This window comes from Tympanuchus pallidicinctus, unplaced genomic scaffold, assembly GCF_026119805.1.
Source record: "Tympanuchus pallidicinctus isolate F22 unplaced genomic scaffold, pur_lepc_1.0 scaffold12, whole genome shotgun sequence".
NCBI classification, from domain to species: domain Eukaryota; kingdom Metazoa; phylum Chordata; class Aves; order Galliformes; family Phasianidae; genus Tympanuchus; species Tympanuchus pallidicinctus.
This window is the reverse complement of record NW_026294637.1, coordinates 4,821,516-4,842,430: the sequence shown is the minus strand read 5'-3', so window position 1 is coordinate 4,842,430 and position 20,915 is coordinate 4,821,516. Positions and strand designations below refer to the sequence as shown.

The 20,915-nt window shown below is 40.3% G+C and overlaps 1 long non-coding RNA gene across 7 annotated transcripts in view; it reads right to left on the bottom strand.

Moving 5' to 3' along the window:
- LOC128075335 (uncharacterized) overlaps positions 1-20,915 on the bottom strand; it is a 367,001-nt gene that overhangs the window by 125,005 nt on the left and 221,081 nt on the right. For all 7 annotated transcript variants that reach the window (XR_008203768.1, XR_008203769.1, XR_008203767.1 and 4 more), the window contains exons 4-5: positions 16,970-17,097; positions 15,841-15,918 (exon numbers count right to left, since the gene is read on the bottom strand). This is a non-coding gene — a long non-coding RNA (uncharacterized LOC128075335). The remainder of the gene's footprint in view (positions 1-15,840; positions 15,919-16,969; positions 17,098-20,915) is intronic.

Here is a 20,915-nt window from a genome sequence, read left to right as displayed (position 1 = left end):
CGGGACGCCCTTTTCCCTGATTATTTCCCTGCACTCCCGGCTGCCCTTTATAAGCCAACCAGAACTCCATCAATCATGCTCTTCTCTCCTTTCCTCCTCAGCCCCCAGTCCTCAAAGCTCGAAAGCTGCAATGTCCCCTTTTGTCTTGCGCTGCTACCCAGCTACAACAACAACAGCAAAGGCTCCCTGCCTGAAAACTCCCTTCACAGGCAGCAGGGCACCTTCCTATTCAAAAAGAGCGAGCCTTTTAGTTTCCTCCACACAGACTGCAATATCTTGCAGAAAAACTCTTCACGGGCACTACTAATTGTTAAAAGAGGGAAGAAATTTAAGCTGAAATCAGAAGTTTTGACTTTGTTTGTTTCTTTTCTTCTGTTTCCCTTCTTTATTTTTTTCATTCTTGTTTCTCTACAGATTAGTAATAATCAAATGAAGAAAAAAATCCTTCTGGATTACTCCTTTCTTCTTTTATTGTGTTGGTTTTTTTTTTCTTTTCTTTTTTTCTTTTTTCTTTCTGAAGATAAAGGGAAAGCAAAGATTGGAGATATTCAGGGTATTAAGAGTATCAGTGTAATGGTCTGAAATAACAGAAAAGTTTGGAAAAAAGTCTTCTTTTAATGGGAAGACATTGATTCAGATCAGATTCTAAAGGCTGCAAAAAAAAACCAAAAAAACCCTCTATTATAAAATATGAATTCACTTCACCCCCAGCCTTCCTAGTGCTTTTTCAGCCAATAATTCCTAGAGTGAAAACGGGATGATAACACACCATGAGCATCTGGTGAGAGCAAAGTACAGTATGTTCCCTGACAGAGCAGGGATATGCCAAGGCCATCTCCTATTGCCTAAAGCAGCTGCCATTTGTGTCTCCAAGAGGGGAAGTATCCCCTGGTAAGCTACAGCTCAGCTGGGTATGCGAGCTTTGCTGTGCCCAGCAAGCAAGCTCAGATCCTATCCTGCCCAGTGGCAGCAGGATGCAAATCTGTACCCAGCTGGATAAAGAAGTTAATGCGATAGCCCAGCTCACCCCATTAAGGCACTGTGCTGGAGCTGCAAGAATAAATAAATAAATAACAGAGCCGCATGAAGCGCCATAAAACCACTCGTTTGCCAAATATCAGCATCGTGGCTGAAATTAAGTTTTCCTAACTCCTCCTGTGCCTGGATGCACTCAGATTGCGCTGGTGCATGAGAAAGCCTGATCTTGTTGCTGTGTGTTTTTTAAGTGAATCAGCACCTTGCCTTGAAAGACAAAAATCTGCTTAAAAGCAGAGGGAAAAAAAAAAACAACAAAAACCTCCAGAGCCATTCAGTCTTCCTAACAGGTATTGTGGGAATAATTGGGAGGCCCCTGAATAATGTTTAACCATCTGAATTATTTCATACATTGCAGATTTGGAAAATCCCAATGCAGAGTTGGAGCCTGTAGTGAAATGGGGAATTGCATTTGTTAGTGGTGAAAGCTAAATCACTCTTCAGAGCCTTCTTTTTCTTAATAATGATAACAAAAAGAAATCTCTCCATAAAGGTCTTCTTTCCAACTTTGACAAACATGTCAATGATGGCTAATTGGCATCAGAAGAGAGCTAGAAAAGCTAGTAAACATTCAGGAGGCACAAGAACTGGAAGTTTGTCCTAAATCCCATTGATTTGAAAATTAATGTTGCTTCTACTTTCTTTGTGCTTTGGACAAAATCCCAAAGGATCACCTGGTTCATTTTCATGCTTTTCTCTACTTCATCTAAAGAACATCTTAGAAAGACCAGAAAACATGAGTCAGGAACAGCTGAAAAAAGATTAAGAAGAAGATGAAAGAAGAAGGAAGGAAGGATGGAAAGGATAAGGCACAATAGAGAAAGGGGAAAGATCATTCTGAGATACTGGTGAAGAAAAATAGATGGGTGATAATGATCTAGGGGTGGGGGAGAACCTGTGTGAGGGAATGAAGCAGGTTTGGTCAGCAAGGGGAAGCACAAACAAGTGAAGCAGAAAAACAGGAAGGAAACTAAAGAAAACTTGCAGATACAGAGGAAAAGCAGCAGGAAATCTGCAGTGCCCAGTATCCTTTCTTGACCACTAGACACAGGAAATCACACTTCAAAGGGACAGTCAAGAACGTGTGACCTGATAAGGGTGATAAAGATGCCACTGCCACCAGATCAGAGTGTTGGAGGGAGCAGATAGAAGGAAGAAAAGCAAAAGAATGAAGCATAAGAAGTCAGTCATAAAAGCAAGCTGAAGTTTTTAAAAATTTCATCCTAAAACGTGCCCATCTTGACTCTCTAAGTGGGGAGGGGGTCTCCCTGGTATATTAAAACCATTCCCAAGCCAAGCTCTGTTTAAGCTTCACAAACTAAAGCAAATGAAAATCCCTTGCTTGGCAACTCTCCTTCGTTCCAGCCTCCATCAGCTGCAGTAGTGATGCCAGTGGCTGTCCACAGCCCTTTGGCAAGGCTTTCCCAGCAGTCCCTCACCTGGGACTCAGGCCGCTCATCTCCTCTCCAACCCCTGAGCTCCCTGGGAGCTTTCACATTGTTTGGGTGGCATCTTCACACAGCCCCAAGTGAATGAGGTAGCGAAGGACACACAGGGTTGGGCTATTCCTTGGATTGGGATTTCCCTTGGTGAAACACTGGTTTTATATATAGTGAGGAAGGAGATTGTCCTCTATCGACATTTGCCAAGGGAAAATAAGGAATAGTTTGGATCCAGACCAGAGGGCCATGGCTACATCCAAGCCCTTGCAAATTGACTTGGCAAGAAAGGATTCTCTTGAGAAGTGAGGAAAACCAGAGAGATGTCAGTCAGAGAAGTAAACACCATATGCTTGTCTCACAGCATCTGACGGTAGTGAAGTGGACAGAGCAGAAAGGCTGGCAGAACTGAGAAATAGGGCAGCATAAATCAAGACACATTCTCCTTTCTCTGCTTCCCAGAGGAGTTCCACAGACATGAGCAGTGTATTCCTCCTAAATCCAGGAGCTCTTCAAAGCTGATTGGTGTTTTCCATACTGATTATTTACACTAAGCCTTGATTGAGTGAACTGTAGGTTACAGAGAGGTGACTTTTTTGAAATGTATGAGATAAATCCTTCTTCGACTGGAGGGCAAAGAGTTAGTGAGAGAAAAGGAGAGAGTACAAAACCACTTAATATGGTCTGTTTAGTTTTAGATTAACAAGATCTTAATGTGTATGTATGTATGCTTTTTATAGATACATATATGTTTTTCTCAGTACTGAAATTTTGCAGGCAAAGCCTCTAGTAGTTTCAATTTTGTTAGAAAAATGTTGTTATTTGACTCATGTGAAGGTAGCGAAGTTGGGGAGCAGCTGCTCCCTGATGTTACTTTGCTCTCCTTTTCTACCTATCACCTCTTTCAGTTGAAATTCAGTTGAAACACATCGCCCTACCATTCTCCAGAAATGCTATTAAGCAGCAGAGACAGGCTGCAGTCACATGTGAGACTCTGTTACCCAAGCAGAACTCATTCCTTAAGTCCGTCAGTAATTACCCATGTGGCATTCAGCCCATCAGGTTGCCACTGTTTTAAAAATTGGTTTGAGGCACCTTGAAAGCTTTTTGAGAACACAAAGCAATGATAGCTATGGAAATAAACAGCTGAGAAGGCAGCTCATACAGACAAAAACGTAGGCTGTTGATAAGACAGGTTGATGAGAAAGGAAAAATCTTGCTAGGAAAAAAAAATTGGACTTTAAGTTAAAGCAAAAGCTTCTGAAATGTGTAATGTATTAGATTATCCCAGACATATTTTGACAGCTATAAGGAGAAATAGCTGAATTAGAAGTTTTACAAGTGTAATCTCTGATGATTTTACACCAAATATTTACTTTTTTTATTCATCAGGTTAATAAACTTGTAACCTCTTCTTGCACTGGCCATTTCCTGATGAGATCCAATTTTCTCCTATCTGCCTGCAACATGCCTGGGTGTTCAAAGCAAGTCTTGAACACAGGCATATCTTCAGAGCCACCATTCAGCTCTGAGGAGACAGAATTCACATGGAAATCCATGGGAGATTTACTTGCATAAGAATAGTAAATCTGAGTTATTTGGGGGTGTCATTCTGTTCAGCAAAGATTTCTGTTCCTCTTATTAACTCAAACCAAGAGTTTCCTGCCTTTAGCTTCTGAATAGGAGAAATTTTGAGCCTTGGTTGCTTCACCTCAGTTCTCTAGAAAACCAATATTAAGAGCACAACATTCTTCCTTTTCCTGTGCTTCCTCCCTTCGTATGTCCCATGTACATAATGCACACAAGAAGTTCAACTGTTTGGGCAACTCATATCAGTACGACTTAGAAATAACCTTATTGGACATGGGCTTTCTTATGTCTGATTGTCCGTGTTCTCTCAGAGCCTAATACTATAAATCCTACTAATTCACCTTAGTAAGAGTTTGACCGGAATAGTATTTGTGAGCAAATGAATAGTAAAAGAACACAGAATATGCCAAGCTGGAGAATAGAAAAAAAGAAAAGAAAAAAAAAAAGAAAGGAAGGAAAAAGAAAATGCCATTGCCCGCAAATTTTAAAATGAGAAGTTTTATGAGGGGAAAATAATAAAAAAGAAAAGGCAGCAAAAAAAAATTCTTGCAATCACCTTCTGAACCATAATCAATAACACAGAGAAACATTTTTGCTGTTGTTTAAATTCACTAAATGTTCTATTATAATCAAACTGTTTTACATTAAGTCTAATCCAATGGCTCTTCTTTACTGCTTTAAATTTTTTGATTTACTATTCTTTTATCTTAAAAATTTCTCCTGACCAAAGACATGAAAAAATCCATATTTTGTCATTGTATTATTCTCATATTCTTTTTAATGATATAGTATAAAAATCATGTTCTAATAGAGGACACCTGTAACATAAATATATTAGGACACTTTTATATCAATGGCAGAAATCTGTAGTCATATAATACCCTCATATGATGGATAAAAGCTCAAAAAATAGCTTAACTGGAGTAACCCTTGTTCTAAGTTAACAAAAATTAATATTAACTTCTGAAATATGTGATAGAAAATCTTTAATGCAAAACCCCCAAAGTATTCATTCAAGAAGATGTATCAGTTCATAACCCAATTTGGGTAAAAATGACTGTTTTCATCAGCTAAATATTTTCCCAAGAGAAATCATTGCATTTGGTGAACAGTTGAACAAAAGATCATGTCAGAACTGAGATTTGTCTGGAAAGAGCATCTCCTACCTGAAACTGAAATATCAATTTCAGTATGTCCTCTGCATGTCTTTTTGCTGGACCTTCCCCCATTTTTCTATCTAACAGACCGCATCAGCTTCCCCATGCCGTAGATCAGGGGTTGGCACCAATCGTATGGTCAAAGGTCTACAGTTTTTTGGATGAAGATCTTTACTTTCTGCTTTTTTGTGCCAGTATGCTCCAACTTGGTTCCCTTTTGGTGAATAAACCGACATTTTATTTTCTTTTTTAAAAAGCCAAACTAGAAGAAAACAGTTTTTCCCCTTGTAACGATGCATTAGTCTTGAGTTTCTAACATTCCACATTTAAAAGGCAGAAAAACAATTTTTCAAACTTCAAATACATTTCCCAACCATTTTTTAATTGCTTCACTCTGCCACTCAACTGCAAAGTCTCTCTAACACCTCCCAGTGTGATTGTTTCCTGCTAACAGAGACATTTTGCAGACAGATTGAGTGTCAATATTATTAGCAGCAAATTATTCACGTTGCGTGAATAGCCTTATAATCCTTATTTACTGTGAATATGCAGGAACCCATTGTTTTTAAAATAACAGCTTTTAATAAGCCTTGATGGTTCTGATTACATTTTATTGATGCTATCAAGGTTTTAGAGAGGCAGAGATAAAATGTTATTCTTCTGATTCAACAGCAATACCAAGTTAGTCCCTAAAATGCCAAAGGCTGCACAAAATGGATGTAGCAACCTTGTGTCCATGCTGTGGGCACCACTACTCGTCCGTTTGTGTGGTACTTAGATAAAGGTAGGGAACGAGTAGCTGTATCAACCAGTTTGCTGCTAAAATAGCCTTTCACTGTTTATTTTCCAGCTAAGTCAATTAGGCAAGGTGGTGCATCAACATTCAGAATGTGCTGATTTCAGATATATTGGCAGGCGTTTAAATAAACACCAATGGAAAGGAGTATACATCTGTTAATAAAATTTAAAAAAAATAATAAAAAAAAAAAAGGCAAGCTCTTAGGGAAATAAATGCTAAAGATGGCACGCTGTAATTCCAAAAACACAGGAAGGCTGCTTTGTTGTCTCAGTATTTTTTCTGTAGATGACTTCATTTCCCAAATAGCCCTGTCACTGTGTTTTTTTTTTTAAACACAAAACTTTAAGCTTTCTCAGTTACAATGTTGTCTTGTTTGAATGCATGCATAAATAAATGTTGATCATCTGCTTCAAATCTAACTTTATGTGAAAGAATAAAGAGGTAGTTTTGAGCTTTCTAATTAAAACACTGAGACCTACCCCATTAAATGACTCTGGTTTTATGCCATCTTGTATGCTGCTGTAATTCAAAGAAACCTGTCTGTCCCACTTAGGTCAAGGCTCATACAGATGTGGAGGTAGCCATTGCAAAAGCACTTTTGGAAGGACGAGGTCTGAACAGGATCATTCTCAGCAGACAAGTTAGCCCAAAGATTTGAGGATAAAGGGGAAAGTGAAGTGTTAGAGGTCAGACTGCAAAAAATTACAGGATCAAGAATAAAACCTAGAGACCCTAAATTCCAGGTCAGTGCTCTACCCACTGTTTCTGCAAATCAACAGTTGTCTCAGTGCATCTTCTAAATCACATTTTTTATGCCTTTGGCCCTCAAATCAATGTCTACCTGTATCTCCATCCTTTTTATCTCTCCAGCTTAAAATTTGTCTAATTGATCAGAGCTCAATTTCGAGGATTTGTTCCTGCCATACTACAAAGGGCTAAGAGATGAAGTCCACCAGAATAATGACTTTCGTATACAGCTCCTCACCCTCCCAGCCTCTGCTTTATTAAACAGGTGATCATTTTGTTAAAAAAATTAATAATATGGTGCTTTTTGTAGGATACAGATTTAAGAAGGGCACAATCCATTTAGGTTGCTAGTGCAAGTGATTTCAATGTTACTATCATAGTCCATTTACTACACGTAGTACAGCAGCAGCACAAAAAGGCTAGGTAACGTCTTAAAACGTGGGCCTTTAAATGAGGCTGTTAAATTGCCTTAAGAAGTCATCTGATGACTTCTAATTTGTCTCTGGTGGCAGTTATTGCATCAAGTCTGTTCATAATCAGTTATTAATTGTACTGTCACTGGAATTGGGTAGATTAAAGCATTTGTGAGCACCCATGTTAATCCAGGATATTTTTTTCACCCATGCTCATGCCACTCTATTATTTGCTTTATAGAAACACACAGGCAAGTAGGTTTTGTTCAGATACAGATATTCCTGCCAAAAAAACGATGGTTTTCTCAAAAAGGTAGTCTTGAGGGAATTAAATGCTTGATGCTCTTTCTTTCCTGACTTAAAAATACTATACTAATCCAATCAAGAATATTAAAGAATAACATTTGATCAAGTTTGCTAATCATTCATCAATTAAAAACCCCGAGCATTACAAAGATGAACAGAGTTTAAATGATGTAACGTCCCAGTGTCAGTCATGCAAATAATCACTAAAAAAGAAGCAATTTTTAAAAAAGGTAGACATAAGCAGAAAATATATTCATCCCAAAAGTCTCTTTAATATGAATAATTTAAGGAACTCAAGTAAGCAGTATTAGGTATTCTTTGCAGTGTCACAGAAATAATAGAAATAGTAGTCAGAAATCCTCCGTAATCTTTTGACTCTGTGACCCATGGGAAGACATGGTACCTCTGAGTGACCTGCAAGTTTGGCTGTCTGTAAAACAGGTATTTTAAATAATATGAATCTAATCACAGGGCTGTTCTCAGTGCAGTTAATGTTTGGGAAGTGTTCTCAGATCACTGGATAAAAGTGCTATATTAGTTCAAACAATGATGATTATTATCTTTCAGGGATTTTTATCCTCGGTGAAAAGCAAGAAGAACAACTGGCCAATTTTGTCTAGTAAATGCTGAATACTTGGAACACTTCCCGTTCATGCTCATTCTGTGGCTTTCCTGTGTCTGACTTCTGTTTATCTTCATTAAGTGGAATAATGCAAGTCAAAATAGCTACAAGTAAACTGTCTGCTGGATAGGGAACAGTTGTTAGTTCATGGGAAATGGATCATAAAAGATGTGCTCCTTTGACTTTAGAAAAGAACTCTAAATTGATCCATTTCCAGTTCAAAGCTCCTTAAAACAGACTGAGCAATCTCACCTGATATTTCATCACCATCACCGCATGTCTTCCAAGTTCAATAGGGGATGGAAGACTGAAAGTTTTTGTCTGTATCAAAGTTCAGCAGAAAGTCCTGATTCACAGGCGAAGGCAGGGGAACATCTCCTATACTTACTGGAAGCCCATCCAAATAAGCAATTGTCCTGGGTTCTTTGAACTTTGGAAGAGGTGGAGATGCAGTCATATAGAAGATGAACTACTTCCCTTGAAGGAGCACAGCACATATCTGTGCAGATTGATGGAGCCATAAGTCACCAGAAGCTAACCTGGGTACAGCCCGAGGTAAAGCTAAAAGATAAAATCATTCCAGGTGGGCTGGTGGAAGGGAAAAACAAATCCTAGACATTCACATATGAGGTCGTAACTTCTGTTCCATCGTAGCTCACATATAAATATTTTAGATTTATATTTTAGAAGTTTTAAGCCTCCCTATAAAATGCATCTAACTTCGGGTTTTATTTTAAAATGCCTCTCAAGTCAGCGAGGTGCCACACTCTCTCAAGGATTTCAAGCAAATCTCTCTTGACCAATCCAAATTCATAAGCCAAACCATATGATTTCAAAAAACCTTCAATTGGCACCTGGATCATATGTCCACATCTGGAAATGATGGATATTCTCCTCCCAGCTGCAGAAGAGGGAAATTCTGCATTAGGCTAAAAATACTGTGTAAATTGCAAGGGAGAAGGGTCAGCTTTCTAAAATTACAGTGGTCAAGGCAAGTCAAGCACTTTAATGGAAGGCTCAGATCCAAGATCAAAATCGTTTTACAAATCTCTGAGCAATTTCACCTAAAAACATGCAGAATGTTTTTGTTGGTTTTACAGTGAAAAGAGCCAACGAGCAGCAAATTCACATAGCTGGAGACTAATCTCCCTTCATGAGGGACACAAAGCAGGTGTGCTCTGCCAGGATGAAACTGTGCCCCAAATTTGGTTGATGTAAAGCAGGAGAGAACTTTCTGATGGGAAATGGTTGTAAATCACATGAAGATCAATAGAGAAGAACAATTCAAAGCTGCAATCACAGTTTTGAACTCACCTTGATGAAATGTCTCTTTCTAAAATATTCTTAAAACACAGAAGGATATATTAGTTGGTCAGTAATAACAGGAAAAATTATTCAATAAGGAATGACAGAAGCAACTATGGAATTTTTATGATGTATGGCCGAATTTAAATCAGTCACTTGTGCTACCTTCTTTTGCATCCCTTTTCCTTACCTTTTATGTGCAATTATCCATACTGAGACATCATCATCTATGGCTTACAATCACTCACATGAAGTTATACATAAACAAAGGAGAAATCATTGGAAGGTATGTGATCAGATGTTATCATTGATGATAACAATAAAACAATCTTGAAGTTGAAACTGTCTGTCTATGTCTGTGAATCATTTCCTCACTAAGTCTTGTCTGGGAAAGTCTTATTACTTCCAAATGGAATCATGTTGGATTGGACTTTAGGTAGAAGTAAAGTATTGCCTAGAAGGGACCACAGTACAGACTGCATTTCCCAAGGGGGCAACAAAAAGAAGGCTTTACATTTCTCCATTCAGGCATCTTTGAAATACAGGCAAATGATGCGGCACAAGAAAAAAAAATTGTCTGAAGGTCTCTGAAACAACAAGATACAAAACCTCAGTGTTAGGATAGGCAAATGAAAATGAGTTGCTACTACATCAGGGAAAACTACGCTGAAGTTTGGGGATTGGTATGGCTGCACATTCTTACAGACACAGATCTAAAATTCCTAAGCAGGCAGTATATCTTGCAAGAATACAGTTTTCTCACAATGTTTCTATTAGCTTCTGTTTTTGGTGAGGTTAGAGATAACAGGAAAACAGTATGTCTCCATGTTATTTTGACTCTTGCAGCTAAGTGCTGGCTGGAATACTGGGACCTAATTCCAGAGCTGACGTAAATAAGCTTACTCAAAGACAGTGAGACAACACCAATTTACACAAAACATAGTTCAAGCCTGGGAAATTCAGATGCATGTAGAAGTTTAGATAAGATACATCTAGGCAAATATTTGAGGTATGTATACACATCTATATATAATGCTTTCTAAACCACTTTAATCTCAATATGAGCTGTCTAAAAATAAGAGAAATCTGCTACAGGGAACAGAGTGGCAAGGATGTGAGAAAGCGCAGAGAAGCTCTGTGTCCGTCTGATTTGTCTGACACCCACAAATGAAACCCCACAGTGCCCAGCAGAGGAGGCTCCTCAGCTAGCATCATCTCTGGAAGGAGAAGGACAGAGGCAAAGGTCCTGCCAAGGGGCCGTTCATGGGTGATCTGAGCTATAATCTGGGGGATGTCCATCTTCTGTTTTCTAAATGGGGACCCTAGAAATGATGATCATGTAATTTAATGCACTCAAAAATCAATTACCCTAAAATCACACCAGATTTATCCTCCAGCATATCAAAAATATGATGATCTACCTAAGCATAAGAGAAAACATTCCTGAATTTTAAATCTGTTTTGAAGAGGAAATATACTTCTATGGTTCTGGTCAAGGAATAAGTTTACCTCAACTCCTCAGTCGTTAGGAGAATGGAATTATCTTCCAGACAAACACTAAGGTTTCATCAGAAGTTGGAAAATATACCAAACACAGATTCTTCAACATGTTTCATTTGTTCCCCATTTTATCAACCTATTTCACATGCTTTATGCAGAGTAAAATGAAACGGGAAAGTTGAAATATTGTGCTTTTTCTTGGCCAAAAAAAAAAAAAAAAAGAATCAACCACAAACAAGCACAAAGTCCAGGTTTGTATCTTTTAAACACTATTCACACTGGGCTCAAATTATGCGCATAAACATTGCTAATGTATTTGCTATTAGTCTGTGTGACACCTTATTTCTTTAAGTTTGCATCTCTTGGCATGGACTAGAAAAAGTCTCTCCTCTCTGAGAGGGCTAGTTAAGATGTATCTTGCTGTTTCTCCGTATCTTTAGTATGCAGGGAGTGCAGAGATGGAGATAAAAGGAGAAATGTCTATCTTTGAGTCCTCTGCAATACAGAATAAGTTATCAACCTACTAACATGCATGTCTGAATAGACTCCTTTGGCAGGAGGGAGATTTTATCTGTCCTGACATGCGAATTCCTCCCTCATGTCAATCCATGAAAGTACTAAAGAATAAACTCTCTAGTAAAATGAATGTGGCATACCACTGGGACTTAGAGAGCATCATATTTTCCCCTAGCTACTTTTTTTAATTCTCCAACTGAATCCTTGATATCCATATAAATTAGTCACTCTGAAGAACTACTTGAAAATCCACTGCTTTAATCTCACAGGCTTGGGGAGGGCGGCTCATTCCACTAAAGCCTGGGAGTTCATTGTCTCTTTATTTTTCCTCTTCAGCTGAGCAATGTGCCATCACATCTACCCCCGTGCAGAAGCGCTCGGGCAGCATTTGTGCTGGAAGCTTTGCAGCTGTGCAAGTCAAATGAGCAGGCACTACTTTGCCCTCAGATCTGGTAGGCCCCAAGGTACAGATACGAGCAGTCAAAATGTCCTATTTAGCATCATGAAGTGCCCACCCATGCGTGAGGGAAAAAGATGCAATATTTTGAATGAAGCTGAACACAGTTGGTTATTACATTTGGGGGGCCTGAGAGGGAAAGTCACATTGGTCTGTTTGCAGATAAATTATCTGCAATATTTCACATATATTTGTTGTCACACTCGGCACTGGTGTGAAGACTCCCCTCTCACCAGCCTCGACAGCACCTACAAGGAACAAGGCTGCCGCTGCTGAAATGAATCCCTTAGTCTTCACTTATGCAATAATTTCACATCAATAGTGGTGGTACAGGGAGAATAATAATCATTTTTATAGAGAAAAACATAACCGAAATAGTAAAACAGACAACAAAAAAGAAGTAAAATAAAAATGATCCATCCTTTCTTCCTTTGGTCTCCTGTGTTTATCCCTAGACATTTATGATGTACTACATAACAACATACTGGCTCTTATTGTATCGCGTCGAAGGCAAGAAGTTACACTTTGATTTGTGTTTTGCCCGTGCTTTTGTGTCTCAGTTAAAGAATTTAAATGCTAGACAATTCCTATCCTATTTTTTATTAATATTTTTAAGTACTCTCTTAGGGGCCAGGCACACAAAGTTGTTGTTACATCTTTATGTGATATCACTCCAGACCTTAATGCTCTTCAGCATTTCCTCCACCCCCCACCCATCCCCATCCTTTCTTTTGGCACTCTATTTATTATTTCCAACTTTTCTTTGTACTCAGTACCTGTGATGCTCGAAGCATCTGGACTGTTTGCCATTCATTCCTCTTCATGCCTGTAAATCTATAACTTGAGCTTTTACTTAAAAATGAATGTAAAAATGCAAAGCAAGTTGTTCCAGCCTTACGGAGAACGGCAGTCTATCCCTCCTTCTGAACTTCCAATGGATAGTTAGGGATTAAATAGGGATCTGCACTTACAGAACTTTAACTTTTGAAAAGTACGCAGCTAAGGGCTATATAAACAAATATATGAGTGTATAGACAGATATGGAAGAATAATCAATTGTCTTTTTGAAACTGAAGCTGGGATGGAAGCCTGGGGAGCAATCCTAATGTTGCCAATGGGTGTGCTACCACCAGCAGCACATGCTTTTGCCTTTATCCCCCTATAGAGGAAAGAATTCTGAAGTTTTGCCATAAAACCAAATTGATGGCAATGTGTTATAATGACACTTCCCTCATTTCTTAAAAAGTAATTAATTCCACCTAGGGTGACATTTTCAAACTCCTGTCTTCAGGTCTTTTCAGCTAACCTGAACTAAATCTTTTTCAAAAGCTCACAGATGAGCAAAAGAAAAAAACCCCTTTTTTATTTTATGGATCAAAGGATTTCCCAATAGATTAAGACTTTCCATTTTTAATGTTGCAAATTCCTCATTTTCAGTGCAGAACTAGGGGGGAAAAGAGACTCAAGTGTCAGGTGTGCAGCTGTGGCAAGGTGTTGGTGGGATTTTCTTTGGGCCTGTAAAGCAGTGAACGAAATAAACATCCAAAGCATGGATACATATCCTCTAATACTTTCCTCTATCCCTAACACAAACCGGAAAAGTAAAAAGCCTACAAATGTATGTATCATTGAATGGAAAGTTGGAAATGGAAAAGCAGTATGGTACAGGTAGAGTCACACACTGGGTTAAATTCAAAGTGGAGAAAGAAAACAGCCTTGATGGGCTGCTTCGTATCTGTCTCTCTCTAGACACATATGCACATACACACACAAACACAGAAAATGTGTTTGATCCTGCCCTTCTCTATGCAAGAGCGTATCTGAGTAGGCGATAAATCATCCGCTTGGGCATGTGCACACAGAAGCCAGTTTGAAAAATACAAGGAGCAGAGGCATTGCCATATTGAATCAGACTGTTGGTCCATCAAGTTTGGTATCACGCCTCCAGCAGTGGCTAAACCCTGATACTTTAGAGGAAGGCAACCCTCAAAGTCCTCAGAGCATTTCCCTCCCCTGTAGCTGGGGGAGGGAAAAATATTCATCCTAACCCCCGCAAGCAGTAAATGTGTGTCCTATAGAGTGAGCTAGGATTTTCCTAATGTGGAGCTGCAACTATGATTACTAGTTTGAAGCAGGACCGCAGAACAATGTTTGCAAACATTCATTCACATAAAAAGCTGCTAATTCACTTTGACATCATGTGTGACCCTTTTCCGGGAAGGTTCATTTGAGCAAGCAGTTTTGTTTATGGAAAGCAAAAGTTTGTTAAATGCTCTGGAAGCACTTCCCCAAACATTTGACGTACACAAACTTTTCATTTATTTCTATACCTCTCAGTTATCCACACAGGAAAGAGAAACGGTGTTGCCTGACACACATGTTGACTCAGGCAGTGAAATCACAGGCTTGCAAACAGCAAATGCACAAAGTGAAAGACAAAAGAAATGCACCATAGATCAAAAGCAATGTATGGAGAATTCCTGAAGGGAAGTGTGACTTTTTTTTTCCAAATAAACCATTCTGTTACCCAAGCTCTCCTAATGGAACAGTCTGACATTCCTGGAAAATCATCCAGACTATTTAACTTGACCTCCTGTGTCAGCAAAATTCACCGTCTGGATGCAGATTTCTGGGTTGAATCAACAGTTAGCAGAAAGGGCAGAGTTTTAGTCATCTGCCTCCCGACCCATTGAAATATGCTATGTGCCACTGCAGAGCTCAATCTCAACGAAAAATGTTTTGCTGTGTCCTTTCCTGCCTGCTTGCACTCACATCCTTGATTCCACCTGCTCACAAGGAATTCCCTTGTGTCTGAACTCATCTGCAAAAGAAGCACCTGAAATCGCTCCCTTCTTATGATGGGAGGAGCAGCAAGCCATGGATGGCTTTCACAAGCAATCTAGTTTAAAATCATAGAATCAATAGGGTTGGAAAGACCATTGAGATCACTCAGTCCAACCATTAACCCATTACATCCATTCCCATTGAACCATGTCACTCAGTGCCACTTCTTCTTGAACACCTCCAGGAAAGGTGACTCTACCACCTCCCTGGGCAGCTTGTTCCAATGCATCACCAAACAGTGTGTTTAACAGCACATGGAGTTGCAACAGGACTTGACTTTCTTATTATTAATTACAAGTGAGTTTGAGAGATAGGAGAATGTGTAGATAGAAGAGGTTTAATCAGGGCTGGGCATCCTCATTTCCTAATATAAAAATGAAGGTTGAACTCACGAAAGAAATAAGTCTCTTGGGTCAGAATGATGCTGTAACATTTGTATGATAAAAAAGAAAAAATCTGCATTAGAAACACCAAACCACAACAATTGTAACCACCAGCCCAAGTAAACACTTACTTGCACAAAGAGGCTTACCCAAAAACAATTCTCTGCTTTAAGAAATCGTACTTGGTTTTGGTTGGTGCCCTTTGGAGTCCCAGTGTCCCAGAAATGCATCTCATTCACTTAATTTCATAACTAGGCTTGCTGAAATTTTGTCTGGGCAACCAGGCCTCGGCATAGCCTGGCTCTCCCTGTGTCCCCCAACAGCTCTGTGACCCTCATGGAGATGGCTGGTCCACTCTCTCAGCCTAAAAGTTCTCAAGTGCAAGTTAACTGCATTAAAATTGCACATGTCTTGGGTAGGTGGGTAATCCCAGAACTGAGGGTATGAGCCCCATCTTGCTCCCCCAAACATCACCATGCCTTCCTTTCTTCTCCCACCTCCTCAGATCAACCTTATCAGCACAACCTGCGCAAAGCAGGGAGCAGAACTCAATGCGATCTTCTTCTGTTAAATCAATTCCTATTACAGTTACAATTTGTTTTGTAGCTTCTTTAAAAAAAAAAAAAAAAAAAAAAAGACAAAAAAAAAGGAAAAAAAAGGAAAAAGGCAAATGTCTCTCCTGATTTGTTTTTTTTGTTTTTGTTTTTTTTTTCTCCCCATTCCCTACCTCTTCCCCAGGGCCTCCGCTTGTGCCTCTGTGTAAGTCCTGGGGTCTTGGGTGTCAAATGTCAGGCCTTGTACAGAGCTGTCAAAGAGGAGAATAGGCTGAGATGATTGATGACTGCAAAGCCTGAAATCCAAACCTCTGCTGCAAATGCTTCTTTTACAAAAAAGCTGGGGCAACCCACAGTGGCTATATTCAAGGTCAGCTCGCATACCATTACACCCACCGCTTTGGGCTCCTAACAAGCCAACGCATTCATCGAGGATTTCTCGTCTCTCTGTCCCTGTGTGTTTCTCTCACTCTTTCTCTCCCTCCCCTCACTCTCCTGGCAACCCTCTGCCAAAATTTTCAAGCACTTAATCCCAATAAAAAAAGGCATGGCCTTTTTTCCCCTCCCCTCCCTCCCTCTCCTTCAGGCTGCATTCGCTATGAGGAGCCACGGGCTGAAGCTTAATGCTGCACAAGTCAGATGACAAGATTATTAATGGGAGCAGGGCAATGTCATATCTGATTTCATGCATATTCATGAACGGAGTCATACAGCTGGGACCATGTGCCATGAAGAGACAGAGCAAGAGAGAAACTTTTACACCCCCTCCTTGCCGTGAAGAATCTGATCGTGGAGATTAAGAGCCCTGTCTCGCAAAATTCAATTGTTCTCTTTATATGTTAAGAAAAAAAGGGGGAATTGCTTGCATGTTAATAATGATGTGGTGCCAAGATGGTGCGAATATCTCTTTTTCCCTGTCACTGAATTAACTGTCCCAAAGCCAATCCTTCTGCAAGAAGGACGTACACCATCACCTCAAAAGTGAATTATTTCCAAAAGTCCCAGCGTAGGTTAAAAAGAAGAGAGGGAAAAAAAGGAAGCTACACACTGCCAGGATGCATGGTAGAAAAACGGTGACAAACTGAGCAAAGGAGAACTTTATTAGAGGTCTGCTTTGTACTCAGCACCTGTATAGTATTTTAGTCTGTAGCTTTACAGAGCAGCTAGCTCCTCTTACCTTTACAATAGCGCTTTCCAAAACATGGGGAATTTTATTCCCATTTTACACCTGGGTAAATTGAGGCATAAAGCTTTTATGGTTTATTGGCCCCATATCTACCTTATCAGAAAGGTTCTCATTACCTTAGCAGGACAGGGCCTGTAGGCACTTGAGCTGAAGTCAGGAAGTGAATAGCAGGGTGGTAATGCAGCTATAAGATGGAGTTAATTCTGTCTTCTGTTTGTTCTATGTTGAGAAATAACGCTCCTTCCTGCAAGACACCAGGACAAATAGAAAACTGTAGACACCGTGGCACTTAGCAAAAGATCTATGTTTTTTTTTCCCTATTCAAAATCCATCAGTATTATTTCTGAGGCTCCATGAGAATTAAACTCTGTTACAGCTGTCTGACACACTACTTCCAGGTAAAAATCTGTGTTTCAGGCTCTTAAAATAATCCGTTCAACCAAGCAGCAGTGTCTATTTGTGAAGAGACTGAGGCACGCCATTCCTTTGGACAGGTGAGGACCAAAATAAATAACAAAAGCAGCATCTGCAACTGTGAAATCAATTTAGAATTTAATTGCTGAAAACTATCTGACGACAAACTATAACAGTGCATGAAACAGTCCTGTAATGGAAGCGGTGGGTATTCCTGGAGTCGTTCACAATTAGCTGTGGATAAAATACAAGATTACAGTAGGAAACCAGCCTGGATATTGGCTCTAGCAAATAGGCAGACGACTTCTTTGCACCTTTAATTGCTATCATTCAAGGCCAGCAGCATATTCTCTCACGAGGATGCCAAACAACCCACGTGATCCAAACACTCTTTGGTACAAGCTGATCTCAGTTACCCGTAGGGCTATCACAACAGGCTTCCTGGCACAGAGCGACAGAATGGGAATATCTGGGCAGATTCAGGCTTTCTGAAAAATGGTGGCTTTATTCTACTATGGGTAAAAGGGATGAAGACAGGCTTACTGCTGTTTTCCTAGAAGCTCATTCCGTGACTACACACAAATACGTTCCCAGCTACGCAAACCTCACTGTGAAACATACGTATTTACAGAGAGAGCCCAGATCTAGACAGGAGCAGGAGATAAAACCACAAGTATCTTTGGAAAGAATGACTGAAAATTTGCTGGGCTGTGGCTCTAACAGGTATAGTTCGACATGAGCTGGGAAAAGTGGTTGCAGTGTGCAATAAATCAAGTTCCATTGCAGTTGTAGGGCAATACATCTTCACTTGGTAGAGGCAGAGCACACTGCAGGAATCTGGCTGTGCCACTGGACCACCAAATGACCTTGGGTGGCTCGCTTTGCCTCCCAGCTCTCCGCTTCCCCCATCACTAAATGAACAGTGTCAACTACCTTCATTAAGTGCTTTCAGAGTATTTTATAACAGCAAGATATTGCTGTTATTACCATGCAGATGGCTGTGACTTTGTCGTAATCACCTATCAGATGATAGTGACAGTCTTGAGGGTTTCTCTTGAGCCCATGCATAGAGTACTGTTAAATATCAAACCTCGTTTTAATTTCTATATTTGAGGATGTGACCTCATATCTGTAATCATTTCTCAAGTAGTGAGTAATATAAAAGACTGAAAAAAAGTCATTTTTCTCATTCAAACAAGCGAAATGAAAAAAATAAAAAAAAACTCCACAACTGATAGAGATTATAACAGTGGGAAGAACATGACAGTGATATCAGAAGAGAGGAAATAACATGTTAATGACATTCAATATTCTCCCTGTGTCAAGTCATCAGCATTTTTATTGCCACTTTTCCTCCGAATACAGTATCAGAATTTATTGAGACAATCTGTCTCCATCACCTGTGATATAATATATTTTATTCAATAAGATATAGAATAATATTTATCTTTCAACTCCAATGACTAGTTTTAAGGGCAATAACAGCTTTTTACACAACAGCTACAAGTGTAGGAGTTTGTAAGTTTTAACATCAGGCCTAGGGGCTACAAAGACTTTCCCATCAGAAACAGAGCAGTGAAACACTTGTACTTCTGCCTCGCCAGTTTTTTGACTGTTTGCCCTTTGCTATGGTTCTCATTTGTAAAAGAGCTAGTGCCAAAAGACAAAACAAATGGTCCCAATACAGCTCCTGTGAGTACACATTTAATGGAAACTGAGGCTGGAAGAAGCTGGTACTTGTCATAAATTCAGGAGCTCAGCAGTAGAGCCTGGTGTTTGATCTCCAAGGGGAAGAGGACAGCCAAGAAAAAGTTCCCACATTACTGCAGAAGGAAGGCAGGCAGGGGAGAGGCTGGAAAAGGAAAGTGAAGAAAGCCAAGGGTTTGTCATCTCTGGTGCAGAGCATGTGTCTGCATTTTAACCACCCAAGCCAACTTTTCAGCTGGCCATCCTGGGTAGCAATGTGGAGGGAGGACAACTTGACTGTCCATAAGAACCAGAGATAGAGGTGATCTCAGCTTCCAAACAACCCCCTCTGGATATTTCTGATATTGGCCAACAGCCTTAAAAGTAGCAGGAAAGGAAGAAAGAGAATCACTGCAACTAGAAATGTCTAGCAGTTTCTGTTGGTTTTGTGTTTGTTTGTTTTCTTGATAGGGAAAGCAAAAGCAGTAACACTGGAGAGAAGATGGAAACCAACTTTGAAATACAGCCACAGCTGTTCCTGCTTTTGCTCTCCTCCCTTCCCTCAATCACACTACAAGAAAAGGCTGTGTACTTCAAATCATTTCCTGCCTGCAGCATCCTGATAAAGCCAGGCTTCCTGCCATTTGCCCAGCATGCTGGCACTCTGTCCTGTTCTTGTTCCCCTTGACATGTCCTAAGGCCTTCAATCAACCTGCTCTGCAGATCTCTGGGCTATCTGTGATCAGAGAACAAAATGCCATAAAATCCAAGAAACGGCTCTGGCTATGCCTACAATGGCATCCTAAGCAGCCACACCAACCCCTAAAACCTGTTAATTCCCATCAGCCCTGTTCTACTACCCTCTTTCCAAGCAAACTCAGGCCAGCTGATGGTTCTGAGCTGCCTCCAGCAGATCATGTGCTCCATCTGGGAAGAATGGGAAGAAAACTCTCTTGGCCGTAAGTGAGGACCAGCCAGGGCTTTGTAAAGGGGATGAAGATCATTCTCATTGCCTTTGCACATTTCCTAGCTCACTGGGAACAGACAGCCACAGCAACACCTTGTAACCACTGGGGTTTTTAAAAAGCTGATGCAAAAGGAGTGAGAAAAAGATCAGGCAGTGTTGAGATGGAAGAGTCAAGTTTTTATGGCCTGAGTATCTGTGGTTCTACATAGGCCAGGCTGCCAAGAACAGCTTAGAGACTCTGCCAGAGCTGCAAATTCACCCCAGGAACCCAGAAATGCTCAGTTGTCTTCTGATAACATCCCTTAAAACATTTCATCTCCCTGAGTAAGGGATTGCTTGGGCCTGGTTTGCAGTTTGGTGGCTGTGGTGGAGGTTTGATCATGTACTGCTACATTCATCCTCCCTGCAGTGCCCACCAACCTTCTGCCAAAGCAACAGGTCCCAGCAGACCACATCTGCTTGACAACAGGCAAATGTCATTTTTGAGTACATCATATTCAGCTTTTGTCCCTGTAGCCACATCCATCTGAACCTACTGCCAGTTTATTCCCTTTAACGAATCCCCCATGAAACAGCCAAGGGCAAACATAAACCTTGCTTCTCAAGTTGCCTTTCATGGGCTGATGGAAATGAGACAGCCACAGTCAGTTTCAGTGCTGCCTGCCCCAACCAAGCTCTCCCTGCCTTTCTCCTATTGTAAGCTTATGATATTTGCAGCCTTGCAGCAGCCTTCTGTGGACTCCTGCCTTCATGTGCCTCCTGCACCTGCATATAGCACCAAGGGGCTACCAGAAGACCTCTCTGTTGCCCACAAAGCTGTGCTGTCTCTCTTCCTTTCCTTTCCCTCCATCTCACACTCCTCTGCTCTCTCCTGGCAGTGTGGCTCCTTGCCAGCACATTGCACTGCCTCTGGGCATCTCACACTCCTTGCTTGGCTGACTCTTTACTCACCTGGCCCCACTGGATCTTACTGATTTCATTCCTGCCTTCCCTTT